Here is a 14,610-nt window from a genome sequence, read left to right on the forward strand (position 1 = left end):
TATATATATATATATATATATATATATCAAATGATGAGACCAAAATATATAATAGAAAAAAGATGAACAGCAAACTTCCTGAAGTAAGCGGCGCAGGACGTTATTGTCCTGTGCGGTGAGAGAGAGAGAGAGAGAGAGAGAGAGAGAGAGAGAGAGAGAGAGAGAGAGAGAGAGAGAGAGAGAGAGTTCTCCTCTCCTTCCCTCCCACTGACTAAAGTCCTCCACCCTAACAAGACTTGGCCTTGAACTTCAAGTCTCCATAAGTTCGCCATCGCCACCATATGCCGAGAATTGTACGGTGCAATGATCATGCGAGTCTATTCCCCAGGCCAACAGAATCTCATCTGAATAGAATGCTTTTTTGAACTCGAGTTTGCAAAGGTAATGTATTAAGTGAGGCTGCTGGGCTATGCGCGCGCAGCCAATGCCAAGAATACTGGATTCCATTTCTCTATTGTTCGGGAATTTTAATCCGAAGTGAAACGACTCTTTCAGAGTGACTGTAGGTCAGGTAATTTTAACTACACTTGATTTACAGCAACCTTAAAAAATCCAAGGAAATCACGGTTTTATGGGGAACATTAAATGACACTCGAAAATGAAATACCGCCAACCGATTTCACCCAGGTAATAGCTGAGGACGCTGCCCACCACACAGGTGTGCTCAGGTATACTAGAGTGGTGAGTGTAAACAAAGTTCCCTCGTCGTCACACGGAATATAACACAGCTTTTAATCTCTCCAGATGGTGAGTACATTCTCGGAAGGATACGAATTAGTATAACCAAGCCCTTGTTTTGTCGGTTCCTAGGGCGTGTCAAAATGGAGTGAAAGGAAAAAAAATCCAGTCCAGGAAACAGCGAAAAGGGACGTCGATGGCTCTCGGGAGACTCCAACGATTGAACATGCCACTGCATACGACACTCGATTTGAAACGTCTGCGAATTCATTTCTACGGGATGACGAATCTGTTGTGGAGAGTCGTTAACACTGCTCGTTCGTCGAGACCGCCAGGAGTGATTTTGTGTCTTGGGTGCGAATTTCCAGGTTTTGGACGATTTAATTGGAGTTACTTGTGCAACGCGGAATACACACGATAAACCTCACTCAACAGAAGGAACGAAGAGTCTGATAATCACAGAATATACATGATAAAGGACCTCGGAAACATACCTATATGGGCGTGTGTGTGAGAGAGAGAGACAGGAGGGCGAATTTGGGGTGTCTAGTCTACGAGGGAACGAGAACAGCGTTAAGGTCCCGTTGTGATCTCCTCCACAGCCGATTGCTTAGAAGCATAAAAGAGACTGTCGCCTTGCGCTCCATAAGCGTTCAAATTTATTGGGGGGCGCTCCGTGGCATTTAGGATTTGTGCTTTCAAGAACCCTTGCAACTTTTTGTCACGGGAAATTTGCCTGTTTAAAGCTGTGTGCGATTGAGCTGTAAATTCAATTCTGATGCCGCCCCAGACTCGATTTCCTAAAGAAAAACAGACTGATTTAGATTTATTATGACTCAGACCTTTCTGTTAAAATTGCACCTCCAAAATATAGAATCGCAGTGTGATATAGCCGTTTTTTAACACAGTGGTCACAAAACAGACATTTTTCGTTTTTTGAATGGCGATGTAAAGCCTACAGAAAAAAAGAAAGGACTTATTTTGAAAATTAAAAAACTAACTCAGAATTCATTTTGGAACTTATAATACCAACTTATTTACTTATGACACTAAGAATTCAGTTATTCTGAAGAGGTAATAATTACTGCAGGAAATACAAAAATGGGGTACACAGGTAACGACATTCCTTCCTAGAGTGGTGTAAAGAATTAATTGACTGAGTCACAGAGAATGTCCGCTGAAATGTTTACGAAACATTTCCTAGGAAGATCAGCGTCAAGATGCGCCCTGTCTGTCTGTCTGTCTGTCTGGGCGAATGTTAATTACACAACCTTGCTTTCTCTTTCCCTTTGTTAGTTTAAAACAATTTGATGATCTATTTTGATAATCTTGTTTTTCTTTCATAAAGAACGCTCTCTCCTTAGAGAGGTTCACTGCTTCGGGGTTCTTTCAGTTTCAGTACTTCCTAAAATTTCAACCGCATCAAAAACCATAATATAGAAACAATACGCACACACATACATACGATATATATATATATATATATATATATATACATATATATATATATATATATATATATATATATATATATATATATATATATATATATATATATATATATAATACACACAGACACAGACACAGACACACACACACACACACACATATATATATATATATATATATATATATATATATATATATATATATATATATATATATATATATATTATAGAAAACTTTTCCTATTACGGGGCACTTCCAGGAAACGCCACGATAGTCATTATCCCAATTCAGGTACGAACTCCCAGTGCAGACATTAAACACTGCCACTGTATCACTTCTTTTGTTTTGTTTATTTCCTAGATATTAAGAATATTTTTGTTACAGCGCCTTTGACACATCAGTGACCCTGCACTTTGCACTTTTTTTTTTTAGGTTTCCTTTCCTTCTTTGTCCCTACACACCTAAGCTGTGCAACTATTTCATCAGCCTCTTCTCTGAAACCATCTTGACAGGTAGGCTGCACTCTCTAGCATATCGTTATGTCTCTTCATTCCTCAACATTGCAACCCTTCCTTCTGTGCAATGTATACAATTCGTCTGAACAACTTTCACATTTTTTGTAACTTTAATTCAAATTCATCATCCACATTTCATTTTTTAAGCGTGAAATGTTTACCAAGCTGTTTGACTTTCCTGGACACTCTTCTCTTTTAACTATTTTTTATTAATACTTATTAATTTTTTTTTTTTTTTTTTGTAGATTCCAGCTCACATCTCTTCTCTTATTCTTTGTGATTCACTTCTCTCTCATTCTGTCATCATCCAGAGCATTTACTCCCAACTGTTCACGCATATCCACCTCATCCAGTCCTTAAATCACCCATGAAAACATTAAATCCTATTTTTTCTGGCCTCTGTTCACCCTCAGTACTTTACTTTTACTGACATTCTTTAGCAACTTCTTACAGACACTCAGGTCCTTTGTCAGTTTCTGCAATTTCTCTTTGCTATCACTGGTTAACAATACTTTTTATACCACGAACTTGTATCTACATCTATTCTATCCCTAGTTTATCTCATCTTTCCATCCCTCTGAATATTAAACAGTAAAGGAGATAGTAATAAAGACCCATTTTAGTTTTCTGCAAAAGAAAACTATTGAGATGGCCTTGTCTGTCCGTCCGCACTTTTTCTGTCCGCCCTCAGATCTTAAAAACTACTGAGGCTAGAGGGCTGCAAATTAGTATGTTGATCATCCACCCTCCAATCATCAAACATACAAAATTGCAGCCCTCTAGCCTCATTAGGTTTTATTTTATTTTAGGTTAAAATTAGCCATGATCGTGCGTTTGGTGCCGCTAGGTGCCAATAACACAGGCCACCACCGGGCCGTGGCTGAGAATTTCATACAGCATTATACACTGTACAGAACACTCGATTGCGACGAAGAAACTTCGGCGCATTTTTTACTTGTTTTTTATTTAGACGTTCTACCATCTGCATGTTCTTACATAATCTTCATCTTCATGGAACTTTCTTACTGGTTTTATAAACAACGTTCTGCGCTATACATCCTCAACATCTACAGTAAACATCACATTTCTATTAGTTCCATCGTAAACTTTCTCTGGGTCCATGTAAGCCACAGACAGTTTCCTGTGCTCTCAAACTTTCCATACAATTGTTTTATATAACAAAATACCACTTGGCCTTTATCTACACCAACAAAGCCAGATCTGTTCTATGTTTTACTTTCTTAATTATAATAATTTCATTTACAATTCTAGGCAAACTGTATCGGCTCTCCCCTTGCATAACTATCCATTTATTTCCTTGGAACTGTTCTCTTAACCAAGCGTAATCTGATCAATATGCAGAACTATTTTACTTGTATTACCATCAATTCCCGGTGCTATTTCATTTAAAACTGCCTTCATTGAATGCTCATGCTACCACTACAACCATCATCATATTTTGCATTGCCTTATCAACTTACCATCTGTATCAAATTATTTCACTGATACAAGAGCGCCTTCCCTTTTGACAGCATCTTTTCAGTTACATCTTTTATTCTGAGGCCACGTCTTCATTCACTTTCCTTTCTGAATTTACATTCCATCAGAACAAGTTTTTCCCCGAGAGTTCTTCCTCAGAGTGAGCGAGACATTTCCTTAGTTAAATGTTTTTCTTTCTCGCTTTCTCTCTCTCTCCTTTCTCCGATAAATACACTCCAGGCAGTCCCTGTTTCTCTTATTACACCCTACATTTCATTATCCATCATACACCTCTTTTATTCCCTCTATGCTATGCACCTGTACCCACACGCACTTTCAGCTGCTGAGTGACCATACCTCAATACGTTTAAAACCACTGTCAAATCTTGTCATTTCTGTATCATTCCATGTTCATTTTCTTTTTATGTGCTCGTCTTATTTGCTACTGAAGTCAACAGTTGTTGTTGTACAATGGTAACATTCTGAACGGTTTTTCTCCAAAAGAAACTAATATTCTTTTAAATCTGCCGTCTGATCCTGTCATTTCTGTATCTTGAATTGTAGCTCATTCTCCACTGATTTCCTTCCTATATGCTAGTCTCATTGGTTATCAAAATGAATCATTGTTTCGTATAGTGGTAACCTTTAGAACCCTTTTACTCCAGAAGAAACTAAACTTATAGTTTACTCGCGGTGCAGTCTTAATCGATCAATTTACTCTTCTACTCTCGGTTACTAATAAATAATATTAAAAACCCTAGTCTTTACCATTTTATGGCTCTGTGGTTTGCTTTACAAAATTAGTTGTTCAAAACCCGCTTAAAAAAAAAGGACTGTACCACAGCACTATTCACATTCATCAGAGACACTTCGTACCTACTATATAACATCCCCAAGCGCACACAAGTATAATTACTAAAATATGTATACTCAGGTAATATAATTACATATATATATGTAATTATACACACACACATGTATGTATACAATTACATTTTTAAATTTATATGCGTGAATGCATAATCTCATTAATATCTACATGAACTTACCTACAACAGCTCTTCGTGTAGCAGGAGACTGAGGATTTTAACTGAACAGATTTAGAGCGAAAACAAATAGAACATCAAACAAACAGAACATCCAGCGAATGCCGGGAAACAACCCCACATAGGTAGCATAACCTTGTTGTTTTGTTCACCTTCACTTATGCATTGCCCCAGTGTCAAAAAAACTCGCCGCGGAATAAAAAATAAAAAAAATATCCACGAAATCCTTGGATAGTTTTGGAACTGAGTTCCATAGCCGTTGAATAAAACCTGTTCATAAGACAATGAACTCCTCCTGTCTTTTTTAAACTCGCAATAAAGATACAGTTCGATCAGCTGATCACTTTCGCGCGAGATTACAGATTTGAAAGCAATCTCTGTTGGGAGGATGACGTCGTTATATAATTTAATCTCGCTTCCTCTTCCTTGAACATAACTGACGGTCTAGTTTTTTAGTATCACATATGCATGTCTATGGTCAAACCATTAAAACGGCAGGTTTTTTTTATTTACTTTGTTTACATGCCTTCTTTGTAGAAGACCTTACTTAGTATGTAGATTTTCTCTTGTTATCGCTGATGAAAAAGAAAAATAATTTTTCGAATTAATTAAATAAATATATACAACTTCTTGTTGGCAATCTGAGTGTACTTTCTTATGATAAATAATTTGTTTTCCTTCAGTTTTTTCTGTAATTATCTCCCATTAAATTTTGTTATTTCGATCATACAAAATGGAAAAGTATAAATAACCAGAAAAATCAACGATTACTATACTTCTCCACAGCTTAATTCCTAATTGGGATCGCTGTTTTTACTGATCCTCCTTCAGTTGCTTCTATCCTGTGTCTTTTATTTTACTCATTTTGTCTCTCATGTCTTCCCGAATACAGTGTCTCCATTTATTTTTTCCTTCCTCTCCTTTGTGTCCCTAGCGCTTCCATCTCCACAATCTCTCTTGCAATGAGTCGTTCATAGTTTCCTCTTCTCATCAGATGTCCAGACCATCTCAGTCTTGACTCTTGGGACTTTTGCTGATCTCCTAATTTATTAGTTTCTTAACCTATCCCTTCTCTTCACTCCAATCGTCCATCTGACCATCTTCATTTCCTCCTCATCTAAAGAATTTATCTTTATTTTCTTCACTAGTATCGCTTCTAGCCACTTAGAACCATAGCAGGTCTTATCGACACCTTGTGTACCTTGCCCTTCAACCTAATGGGGGCTCTCCTGCCGCAGAGCACGCCTGATACCCTGCTCAAATTATTCCATCCGGCTTGAATTCGATGGTTAACCTCTATCTTTATCACCCACTGCATCTATTATCGAGCTCAGATACTTAAACTTAACACTCTCTTGATGTTCACTTCTCCCTGCGTAATCTTGGCTCGCTGGTCATCATCCATCCCATTTTTGCTATATACAGTATTCAGTTTTATTCAGTTTTTGTCTTCATCTCTCTGCTTTCTCACATCTGCTTACCTATCTTCCACTTACCTATCTTCCGGCAATTCGATGTCATCACTCTAAACCTAGAATAGAATACAAAATTTAAGCCGAAGGCCAAGAGCTGGGATCTATGAGGTCATTCAGCGCTGAAAGGAAAATTGAGAGTAAGTGGCTTAAAAGGCGTAACAGGAGGAAAACCTCGCAGCTGTGCTATGAAACAATTGTTAGAAGAGGGTAGACAGTAAAATGGAAGAAAGGATATGAAGGGAGTTGCAGTAAAAGGAATGAAAAGGGTTGCACTTACGGGCCGAGGGGACACTTCAAAGAACCTTAAGCAATGCCTACAGTGCACCGCGTAAGGTGCACTAACGGCACTACCCCCTTACGGGGAACTTAAATTAAATGGGCTCCACCTTTACATCCGCAGCTATACATAAATCACTGACCTGAATAAAAAGGGGCTCAGCGCTGATCCCTGGTCCGATTACTATAATTCTGTACCAAAAATAACACATCCCAAGTACTTACGAAATGTAATACCAGTGTAATACCAATCAAAACAAACATTTAATTCAAGACCAGGTTGTTATAACTGACCTTTAAAGCAGGATATCGTTGAATTTAAAACAATCGACTCCTAAAATATATATAGACATTTAAAGACTCAGGAGATGCAATATTGGGCTAAGAATAACAATGTGATTGACAAGTTCTTCTAGCTATTTCTTAAGCACCTAATAGCTTTTCCTTATGAACCTTAATTAGAAATATGATTCATCTGTTGATTCATATTGCAACGCTGTAGTTTCAGTATTTGGCACATCAAAATTCAGCCTAAATTGTATTTAATAACTTGCCGGTAGATTGCATTACGGAATCACTTTTTAATTTTGAAATAAAATAATGCACATGATTTACTGACTGCCTGTGAAGTGTGAGGTCAAACTTTAGATCAGGTTAAGGCTTCTGAATGAGAAGTAAACTTTTTTTTTAACTTGCTTTGAGGAAGTTTAATCAGATACTCTATAATTATATCAGAAATAACATCATTCCACTGAGGCAAATGTAAAGTATTTATCTACAATTTGAAACTGAAGTTTTAAATCAAAAATACCTCACAATACAAACCTCAAACTGCAGACTGTTTACAGAGCATTTTCATAATTAAATGGTCAGTTGTGGCATTGGAAACGGTTGTTTGTGAAATGGCAAAAAATGAAATATTAACTCTGGTGTTTCTATGTAGTGTTGGAAAGAAGCAACACTAACTGATAGCTCAAGAACTGACGACATAAAGCAGATTTTATTAGTGGGATGTGGAATGACAATGCCAAGTGATATTCACTGATTACCTACAAAATAGAGGCTAGAAGTAAAATTGTATATATGGCTTTAATTAATGCACTGAGAAGTCACGTGAGGTGGGAAGCGGTTTATTTTGAAATTACTATAAGCGCTATGATATATTACTTGTGAAATGGCAATATGAGGACACTCATTACAAATGGAAATATGAGAATTCCGGACTGATTGTGACATAACAAATAGAAGTAATGTTAACTGAACGGCCTGAAACCACGATATTTCTTAATAATGACGAAATAATTATTAAGATGATATGGGTTGTGGGTAATTCAAAGACAGATTATGAAATAGCACGATTTAATAAAAAAATTAAATTACAAGAGTGATATCAATTAAATATGATTTCAACTCGATCCTTTCTTAAATGACAAAATGAAAATAGATGTGACAGCAGCTTGCGAAACGGAAATATCCTGATTACGTATGTGACGATAACTGGAATGACGATTACCTGGCCAGTTGTCAATGATGACGCAGGATAATTTAGAGCCTTTTACTGAAACTAGTTTAGTTATCATTCGCTAAAGGTATTCTCTGTTTAGGATGCATTACCACCTCTCTCTCTCTCTCTCCCTATACATGATGCACCATGACTCATGCGTAAGTTATGCTATTTTGCATCCTGTTGAGAGGCGCCAGAATCCTAATCATGGCGAAGGGATACGCCTGTCATTGTGAATTCCAAGTGACCTTTTCACTATACCTATTGTTAATTACATCCTTGTTTTATCCCATTTTATTCAGGGGGAAAAAAGCTACAACTGAAAACAATTTTCACATTTTAAGGAGAACTGTATTATGCCCTATTTTGAAACATACACAAATATATATATATATATATATATATATATATATATATATATATATATATATATATATATATATATATATATATATATATATATAAGGTTTTATATATAAATAATAAACAGTTTTTGTGTTTTTACAGGTCTTTATTAGAAACAGTAGTTTATATATTTTTATGGACAACCTTTATTAGATATATATATCTATATATATAGCAGCATATATATATATATATATATATATATATATATATATATATATATATATATATATATATATATATATATATATATATATATATATAGTATATATATATATTCCTCTGCGATAGTGGCTCCAACAGGCGTTAAGTTCTTTCTTTAGAAGTGAATTTCTTGGAATCAGGCTCATGCGACAATGCACAACAAAAATGTGGACATAACAGAGCAGACAACATGGAGTAAAAAATGAATAAGATATTATACACGACTTATACAAATCATACAATAATAAAATGCACATCTAAATATAAACTTAATGACCTGTAGACTGACTGATTGCTTCAATCCTAGACGCTGGCAGTACAAACAACCATGGTAACAGTCGCCTGAAATATATTACTGATAAAACAACGCATACCAACGGCATAAATCTTTAAGCACATTTTTGCCACATAACGTTACAAGTAGCAGATTTACTCCCAATACGAAATACTATCACAGATGCACTCGTGCACAACTAAACACGCATCATGTGCACAGGTGTCATGGGACAACGTATGACTGTACAGAACCCATTTCCCTCGGGGCAGAAATCATTAAATTATTGGCTGCGTAAATACGTCTGGATTCTATATTAAAGCACGCTCTTCCTGAGTCCTCTAAGTAAAGAAATTCTCTTTGGGAACTTTTCTGTCTTATTCTTTTCAAATTACGAAATTTATTGATCAATGCGCACTGGATAAGTAAAGCAATACATACATACCTATATACGTACACGCACACAGACATATGTATGTACATGTATATATATATATATATATATATATATATATATATATATATATATATATATATATATATATATATATATATATATATGTTATGAGAACATGTTTGGATGCGTCCGTAACTGTGCTTATTGATTACAAACAGCTAATCAAACTGAACATATGATGTCGCAGTGGAAATATAGCTCTTAGATAACATATTTAAAATACGGTTTTCTAAAAATTGCTGTTCAGAAAGCAACGACAATGCTCTTTGGTTTAAAAATATTAGAGTACTATTAGACTATAGCCTACATAGTTTGTTTTTTCTATCTTTGCTTTGTATATTCCCAGGAAAATACATTTTAAAGTTGGAACACAACAATATATTAAAAAAATAAAAGGCAAATTCCCATTCCAAAAGCGCCTGGTATACCGTCTTTGAAATATACTAGAAAAATCCTCCTATCAATTTCAGACAATAATGCATACAAAGCAAGAATAGCTTAACCACTGACTACCGAGCCGCGTTCGTGCGATGGTTCGGATTTAGTAGTTAACTCAGTCTATATTTAGATCTCTCTCTCTCTCTCTCTCTGTTACTCGGCTTCTTCACCCTCTTCATTTGAGATACTGAATAGGTTCTCTAAATCGACTGCAGAAGAAATAAAAAAAAATATAGTCTGGAAACTTCCTGCTATTCGAACCAGAGGGAATCTGCTGTTTTCCTTAAGTAACGCGAAAAAATCAGTCTTCCATTTACGTTTATTGTGGATGGAATGATCCTCATTAGTCAAAGTTTAGTCTACCAGTGTACATTTGTTTGGAGGTTACTCCGTGTTTCTTGTCCAACGCATTCTGTCGCACGCACAGTACTGTAATTTTTTAATATGGCGTCTTATCTTTCTAAATATAAAAAAAGAACTTCAAAAGACTTCTACATGAGGAACCCTAATCAAGTCAGTACAGGTTCATTTGTTGTGCGCATTGTCATTTGCAAGTCATATTTGCCAAAGGGTGTAACTCCTGAGGGCTGGGTTAGCAACTCCCTCTCAACATTTGAACTGGGATGGACATCGTCGATTTTATTTCCCAAACTTTTGACCGAGAGATATGAGGATATGAGGTCATTATTACCTACAAAAGTCAGAGATCTAACATTTACTGTGGCAGCCATCGACAAATGGTTTTCTTGTTCACCCAACGTGTTCACGAATTAAGCATTTATGAGCTACTCTAGGAGAAGAGGCTCAGCTGGCATAATACCAGATTAATGTAAACATCACTTAGTGGATGAGCACAGTACAGTACTAGCCCTACACAAGTCTAGCCACAGTAACTGGTCATAGTTCCTACAGTAGTAGTCTGACAGTCTCGGCGTCACTACTACTCAATACACTAGACTCAGTAGGCTATCATTGGAGCATCAGAATTAAACTTTAGACGGTAGTGTGTGTGTGTGAATGTTGGAGGTTCGTGGCTTTCCTGTGTTTGAAAGTGTTTTGATAAATTCTAATACGGCTATGAAGTACTTGTAGAATGTCGTGACAGCAGCTAGATATTTTTCCACGTTACTTTTTAAATTAATTTGTACACGCAGATGTTAATTTTTATATTGCTTTTGGGAACGTGAATGACTGTGTGATGCTATGATAATAACGAGAGTCCAGGAAATTGTTTGCTCACGTAACCTTTGTAAATAATGAACACCATATTCTTTGGAATCTTGAATTTCAAGTCAATGGCCAATGTGGGCTTGTTCCATACGGATAGGGTTCATCTGAATTATTATTATTAATAATAATAACTGATAAACAGTAACATTGCTGTTCCTAGTCTTTATTTTTCTTGGCATATACTAATAACTAATATCAGGCCATTTGAACAATTCATGAAGTTTTACTAGGCACAGCGTTTACGTAATTAACACTAACTTTAACCAATGACCAAATACCCAACCCACTTGGCCCCAGAAACGCCTCTTTAAAATTACTGAAAGCAGTGCACGACCGTCCATCCAACCACTCCCAAACCCCGCCCCCCATCTCCCGCGGGCAATATAAGCTTGCTTTTCTCGTCACAGACTGGCAACTTCTAAATCATTATTGCCAGAACCTCCCCCCTCCCCCAACTTTCGGAAGCTAGTAACGCCCATACTGTTTACGTATTTGCAAACACTACGTCATTTTAATTACATTTTCCGTGTCTTGCTATAAGCCTGTCATTTTAAGGAAGTTCCACTGTGTACAGTCACACGTAAGTCATCCTAATCTAATACGGCATATGGTGGGCTGGGTTCCGGAAACAGAAAAGTATGCAATGTAGTTTTTGCAAGATTTGCACTGGAGACTGCGGATGAATAACATGTAACACGGATATCTGAACATCGGAGTCACAAAACACCCACCGCAATTTATGCTGCTAAATCACATATTCCATTATAAACACGTAATCTAACTCGAATGGGTGCGTGACAGCGGAAGTGATGTCACAAAGGCCAAAAATTGATAGCGTTAACCACGAATGACGCCCAATGCATAATCATTGGCGGTCAAAGACATCATAAATAGCTCCCACTAACAGGGGTCCCTCTAGATGGGGTGCAAAAATTTACGTCAGGACGATTCTCTCTCTCTCTCTCTGAAAAACCTCCTTCCGAATTTTATACTTATACTCAATAATCTCTAGAGGCTTTGTTGAATAATGATCACAATCTTCACATTCAGTTAATTTTCCCTTAGGCGTGGGCGTAGCTTCGGCCTAGCTGTGGGTACCTCTGTCATGTGAGAAACGTCAAGAATATGATCGCAAGACTAAGCCAAGGGTGAAAAAAAAACAACTTTCCGTACCCTATAACCCTAAACGAAGAACTCGTTTGATTGCTCTGAGCTCCCTCTGGGAGAATGTCTGCCACAGCATTTTTCCTAACCGCTTACTCCTTAAAGAACGGCTACTGTTAAAAAAATGAGGACAGTCAACCATGAACAAATTCTTTGTCATACACAACGATGTGCAGGTCATGCCAACAGATACTTTACTGGGCAACGTTTAACCTTGTAGATAAGAATACTTCTGGCGATGTAAACTGGACTTTGTGAGCAGGACTCACATCCTTACGGTTGAAGAATGTCACGTAGTCTGTCCTGTGTCCTTTAGGCAAACATTGCCAAAGGATATAGTCGTGCTCGTTATAAACAGGTCTAAGTTACAAACACCTGACTCTCCTGAGTACAAAGTACAAGATAAACCTGAAAATATACATGCATGTTTTACTTGCCTTTTCTGTAACGGAAATACTAATATCCAAGTACAATGAGATAAATAACGCGTGAACACTACTAAGAGACGTCAAATTATGAGTGTCACCCCTATTATGTATCACAAATCTGTTTTCTTTAAAGACATAAGATTGCGTTAGAAGACAAGGAAAATGCGTGTAATGACAAAGTACCCACCACTGTTGTGAAAGTAATTACGATCTCTCTCTCTCTCTCTCTCTCTCTCTCTCTCTCTCTCTCTCTCTCTCTCTCTGTGTGTGTGGTACCTACAATACACTTTACGTATATTCAGCAGTGATACACTAATAAGCATAAATTAATACATTTACAGTATGTATAAACTTATGCATACTTACGCTTATAAACACGATAAACGCAAGCCTACTCGTGCTTCGATGAACAATATGTGGATGACATGCGTGCAGTTATAAGGATATAACCTACGTGTACGTTCAAACTCATTCTTCAGCGAGGTTTTATTACTGTTTGAAAAACGCTGTAGAACTGACTGTTGAGAATAACAAAGCAATAAAACAGTTGAAGGCAACAAGAATGTAACTGGTTGCCTACTAAATAACGCATGATTTATCTCATCAAGGAAGCTGCGTAAAGAGCCTTTCAAATGCCCATCTGTATACAAAACAAGTAAAAAATGCGGCAAAGTTTCTTCGGAGCAATCGAGTTTTCTGTACATCTTATAATCAAGGCCACCGAAAATAGACCTTTCTTTCGGTAGGCTCGGTATAATGCTATATGAGCTGCGATCCATGAAACTTTAACCACGGGCCGGTGATGGCCTGTCCTATATCGTTCACCGATGCGCGATTATGGCTAACTTTAACCTTAAATTAAATGAAAACTACTGAGGCTAGAGGGCTGCAATTTGGTATGTTTGATGACTGGAGTGTGGATGATCAACATACCAATTTGCAGCCCTCTAGCCTCAGTAGTTTTTAAGATTTGAGGGCGGACGGACAGACAAAGCCCAAACAATAGTTTTCTTTTACAGAAACCTAAAAAAGGCAGAGGAAGTAGACTTATACCTAGAAAAAACTGATTATTCCTGAAAAGGTATTTGGAATTTCAGTTAGGTGAAAAAGTAAGATTATTTTACACTCTGAGGAGAGAGCAAAGTAGATTTGGTTAAGTAACAGATTGTGGATTATATTGTTCATTAAGGAAAAGTTGTGATAAAATTGTAAAAGTAAAATGTCTATTTGCAATATTATATTGATGGATGATCTGAAGTTTTAAATTTTTAAAGATCGAAGTGACTTTTGTACCGGAATGTAAATGGGGAAGTTATTATGTTGTGGAAAAAAAATGCCTTTGTTACATATTGATAGCATGATGAGAATTTACGCAAAGAAAAGACAATAGTGCAAGTTTGCAATCTAAGTTGCCGGAAGGTAAAACATGACTGGATGGCTAATGGTCGAAAATGATACACTTTTGGGTGGTAACAGAATCTGGAGAAAGAACCTGAAGAAGTTTGTATAAAGAGAAAGTTAACGAATAAGTTGTCCACTCGTATGTGCGCACTGGTTATTAGAAGTAAACGATATCGAAGACGACAAG

The 14,610-nt window shown here is 36.7% G+C and overlaps 2 protein-coding genes across 4 annotated transcripts in view; one reads left to right on the plus strand and one right to left on the minus strand.

The window, feature by feature from the left end:
- Positions 1 to 14,610, minus strand: part of LOC136856646 (uncharacterized) — a 120,333-nt gene that overhangs the window by 103,594 nt on the left and 2,129 nt on the right. The window contains exon 1 of one of the 2 annotated variants that reach the window (XM_067134658.1): positions 1,173 to 1,308. The exons of the other annotated variant lie outside the window; for it this stretch is intronic. The gene's annotated coding sequence lies outside the window, so the exon portion shown is untranslated. Of the gene's footprint in view, positions 1 to 1,172; positions 1,309 to 14,610 lie in introns of those variants that run through there. 2 annotated transcript variants of the gene reach the window in all.
- Positions 637 to 14,610, plus strand: part of LOC136856695 (uncharacterized) — a 29,710-nt gene continuing 15,736 nt past the window's right edge. The window contains exon 1 of one of the 2 annotated variants that reach the window (XM_067134756.1): positions 637 to 747. The gene's annotated coding sequence lies outside the window, so the exon portion shown is untranslated. The remainder of the gene's footprint in view (positions 748 to 14,610) is intronic. The other variant, XM_067134764.1, reaches the window with a different exon arrangement.

Source organism: Macrobrachium rosenbergii, chromosome 3 (genome assembly GCF_040412425.1).
Source record: "Macrobrachium rosenbergii isolate ZJJX-2024 chromosome 3, ASM4041242v1, whole genome shotgun sequence".
In the NCBI taxonomy this organism is placed as follows: Eukaryota; Metazoa; Arthropoda; class Malacostraca; order Decapoda; family Palaemonidae; genus Macrobrachium; species Macrobrachium rosenbergii.